Source organism: Schistocerca cancellata, chromosome 2 (genome assembly GCF_023864275.1).
Source record: "Schistocerca cancellata isolate TAMUIC-IGC-003103 chromosome 2, iqSchCanc2.1, whole genome shotgun sequence".
In the NCBI taxonomy this organism is placed as follows: Eukaryota; Metazoa; Arthropoda; class Insecta; order Orthoptera; family Acrididae; genus Schistocerca; species Schistocerca cancellata.
This window is the reverse complement of record NC_064627.1, coordinates 109,848,307-109,853,017: the sequence shown is the minus strand read 5'-3', so window position 1 is coordinate 109,853,017 and position 4,711 is coordinate 109,848,307. Positions and strand designations below refer to the sequence as shown.

The 4,711-nt window shown below is 50.5% G+C and overlaps 1 pseudogene; it reads right to left on the bottom strand.

Annotated features, from left to right (window-relative positions):
- Nucleotides 1-217: 217 nt before the first annotated feature.
- LOC126164105 (5S ribosomal RNA) lies at nt 218-335 on the bottom strand (annotated as a pseudogene).
- Between the last annotated feature and the right edge of the window lie 4,376 nt (nt 336-4,711).

Here is a 4,711-nt window from a genome sequence, read left to right as displayed (position 1 = left end):
CTCAGCAAAAGAAAAGCACTCCGTCTTCAGGCCACAAGTGGCCCATCGGGACCCTCCGACCGCCGTGTCATCCTCAGTTGAGGATGCGGATAGGAGGGGCGTGTGGTCAGCACACCGCTCTCCCGGTCGTTACGATAGTTTTCTTTGACCGGAGCCGCTACTGTTCGGTCGAGTAGCTCCTCAATTGGCATCACGAGGCTGAGTGCACTCCGAAAAATGGCAACAGCACATGGCGGCCCGGATGGTCACCCATCCAAGCGCTGGCCACGCCCGACAGCGCTTAACTTCGGTGATCTGACGGGAACCGGTGTATCCACTGCGGCAAGGCCGTTGCCTTCGAAACGTAGGATCCTTAAAAAATTATATGGAATTTTTCAGCCCCGGAAATGAACGCTGCACGTCTTCTCTGGATTAAAACAGTACAGAGAGCATCCCATTTCCGAAGAATGGACATAGATCGACGTGTTCATTTTGAAGAATGGTTTTTCTAAGGCACCACGACAACCAATCTTACTTGGTGGACGACATCATTTATTCCATTTAATAATACAAAGTGTGCAAATTGTTCTTAATCAGCTTATTGTTTTTAAGGTCACTCCTGAACTGCGAGAAGAATTCTGAATCTTACTTGCCTGCCAGTCTACAAATAAATTATTAGGAAAGTTTCATCCCTGTAAAGTTACTGAGAATTTGTGAGGTCAAGTCATCAAGGCTCCTCTTGTCGGAGACGGTTTGAAACCAATGAAACATTTTCAAGTAACAGGAAGGGATTTCACTGAGCCATTTCACATTAAAGTAGGGAAGGAAATCTTACGCTAAAAAAATGAAACGATCGTACGGCACTGCCGGCCGGGAGGTCTCCTCCGGGGAAGTTCGGCCACCAGCTGCGCGTGACGCCACATTGTGCGACTCGCGTGCCGGTGAAAAAGATAACACAACACCCAGACCACCAGCGGAGAAGATCTCCAACCCAGCCGGGAATCGACCTCGGGACCGCTGTGCGGTAGGCAAGCACATAACCACGCAGCTAAGTAGGCGGACAGTCTTACGAAGTCGATCTGTGAATCAACATTTAACTTCGCTATCGGTGTAGCGAAAGCTTTTCATATGCTACCTCCACGTGTAGCCTATACATAGCGATCGTTGTTGTATTGCCATGGGAATTGGGTATGTTGTGTACTTGTTCCAGTTTTCGCCCACAGATGGCAATGACTGCTACATACCAGATACTGTCTAGGTTACCGACAACACATAATAATGGTTAAATATTTATCAGTGTCCGACCTTCTCTGTGCAGTTATTCCAGACATCTTAAAAAAAAGTAACTTTTTACTAGTATCATTCTTATGGATACGAGTCGTTACAGAAAAAGCTACATACGACAGAAAGTAAAATGAAATATTAAAACTAACTCTCTGAACAAACCAAAATTACTTTAAAAGATTCCCCCCTTTCTAGGCGAAAGAGCCACTTCAGGTGCTCCGCACACAGATAAAAGTCATTTGCTTTATTGTTTCACTCTAAATACCTCGCATGCTTTCTCTGCTTCTTGGGTACATCCAGATCAGTTTTCTTCTATTAACTGCGTGCTCTCCTGCAGTGTTCGTGATACCATGGTCATTATCCATTTCATTAGAATGACCAGTACTGAGAGTACTGATATTTGTGTGTGTGTGTGTGTGTCTCTATTTAAGCGCCACCTAAGACTGGTTGAAACTGTCCTCCAGTCTTATTCGTCGTCAAGTTTTCAGATTTATACACTATTCAGACACAAGTTAATAGTTTCTCGGTGTCACGAAAGATTTTATATTAACCTAAACTACTGCTGTTGTGTTCTTCAGTCCGCTGACGGGTTTGATGTAGCTCTCCAGGCTGTGATGTCCTGAGGAAGCCTGTTCAACTTTACATAGATACGGCAACTTCATCCACTGAAAATACTTTGTGTACTCGAATCTTGATAACCTGTACTCTGTGGCACGTGGCGGAGTTGCAGTAGTCCACCTCAAGCACCTACCTGTTCGGCCCCAACCTCTCCTTAACAATCCTGCCAAGCATCTCACCCTCAGCCTCTTTTTTTCTCACCCCTACCGTCACCTGTGCCACTATTTATATTCGCCCTCGCACCCCCATCCTGTACGATTTCCTGGCCCACATTGACCGCACCTTCTCCACCTACGCCATTGCCGCCGACCTCCAGCGGTGGCATCGGTTTATCACCACCCTCCAGGGAGACCTGGTTCCCCTCCCCCAGCACACCCAACCCGAATCCAACACCACTCCCGATGTGATCCTTGCCTCTCCCAACCTCCTTGGGCGCATCACCGCCACACATGGCGCCAGACATGTACACAACTCAACACCACACTCCCAATAATCTGTTCAAAGTGTTTGTCTGCTTTCCACCGCCTTGACCTCATTGGCAGTGACCATTCTCCTCACTATCTCTAATGGGCGCTATCCCCGCCCCGCCCCTCGCTCTGACATCCCTCCTAAACTTGTCCATGATTACTCCCATGTCAACTGGGATGCCTCCATTCACACCCAGGTTGAAGGCTACGACCTTACCCTCCAACCACCTGATGACATCTGCTGCACTGCTGCTTTCCTGCACCAGACCTTGTCTGACGCCGTCGTCACCCATATCCCCACCAAAGCCATCCATCCTCACTGCCCAGCCCTGCCCCCACAGGCCGTCCTTCTCCTTCGAGAATCCCGCCGCCTCTACCGCTCTTTTCTCCGCACTCGTGACCGGGACACACGCGTCACCGGCAATTACAACAACACATCCGCAACCTGCTTACTGCGAAGAAACGCCACACATGGCGCCAGACATGTACACAACTCAACACCACACTCCCAATAAACTGTTCAAAGTGTTGGTCTGCTTTCCACCGCCTTACTGGGAACAGCCCCACTCCCTAGTACCCTCTCCTCCTTGATGACCGTCCCTTTCCTGACAACCTCAGTAAGGCCAACCACTTTGCCTCTCACCTATCCGATGTTTTTTTCCATCCCAGATGATCCCCAATTTGATTATTCCCTGTTCTCTGACGTCATCGACCATACTCTGTTCCTCCGCTTGCTCCTAGCTTCCAGTACTTGAGCCACACACCATCATCTGAACACTCCCATCACTACACAGGACATCAGCCCCACACTCTGCACTAAACGCAACACTGCTCCTGGCCATGACCGTGTTACCTACTGTCACCTCAAACACTGCCTTCCCTCCTTCCTTGCACTCGTTGCCACTCTCTACAACGACATCCTTGCCACTGGATTCTACCCCAACCTGTGGAAAACCTCCTGTATCCTGATGTTCTACAAACCCAACAAGCCTCCATCTGATGCCTCTTCCTATATGTCTCACCTCAGTTTTCAGCAAGCTCTAGGAATCCATTCTTATCCAGTGCATCCATCACCACCTCTGCCGAAAGCACCTCCTCCCCAACACCCAATGTGGCTTTCGATCTTCCTTCTCTGCTGATGACCAACTCCTACACCTCCCTCATCTCCTCTCCCTCCAGCTTAACTCCCGCCACTCTGCCATTTTTGTCTCCCTCGACCTCGAAAAGGCCTACGACCATGTCTGGCATCCCGGTCCCTGTTTAAACTCCAAACCTACGCCATTCCTGTCAACTGCATCCGTCTGATGGCCTCCTTCCTCTCTCGCCGCCCGTCCTACATTACCATCCATAACGCCAATTCCCACACCTTCTACCCCTATGCAGGTGTGCCCCAGGGCTCTGTCCTCTCCCACTACCTCCTGTACACGGCAGATATGCCCCAACCCCCCCCCCACCCCACCCCTCCTGTACATCTCCTGCAGTATGCCGATGACACCACATTCCTTGCCCTCGCTCCTACCCTCCCACGGTCCCAACGCATTCTCTAGAATCACCTTGACCTTTTTGCCACATGGTGTAACTAGTGGGTCCTGAAAATCAATCCTTCCAAGACCCAGGCATTCATTGTAGGTCGTACCACTCACTTCTTCCAGCTCCTGGATTTCTCCCAAACCATCTGTGCCCGACCTGTCCATCTCTCGCCCACCCTCATCTATCTTGGCCTCACCATTGCCTGTCACCTCACCTGGATCCCTCATCTCCACTCCATTCAATCCAAAGCCCACAACCGCCTCCAACTCCTCAAACTCCTCTCTGGCAGGATATGGGGGTTGCACCCTTCTACAATCCTCCACACCTACAAATTCTTAATCCATCTCATCCTCTGTTATGCCAGTCTTGCCTGGATATCAAGCCCCCCCCCCCCCAAATTCTGTAAGTCCCTCCATTTCCTCGAGCGCCTTGCACTCTGCTTCGCCTTCAGTATATGCCTCCCATTCCCCATGCGGATCCTCTATGAGCTCATTCCTATCCCCCATCTGCTCCTATTCCTCGAACATATCGGCATACTCTACACCTTCTGCTGGTTTGCTCCACCTCACTCCCTGGTTACTCCTCTCCTCTCCAATCCCTGCCCTCTGCCATGCCTTTACTGTTGTGTCCTCCCTACCCTCCATCTCTACACCCTTCATCTCGTTTCCCAAGGGGGCTTCCATCAACTACCCCTTCCATATGATGCCCTCTCTCCCTTCATTTATCCCTCCTATCCTCACCCCCCTTCCTTTCCTCTCTTCTTTCGCTCGGCTCCCTCTTCCACCCCTTCCATCTAACCGCTCTCTGCATCTCCATCCCCCCCCCCCCCCGAG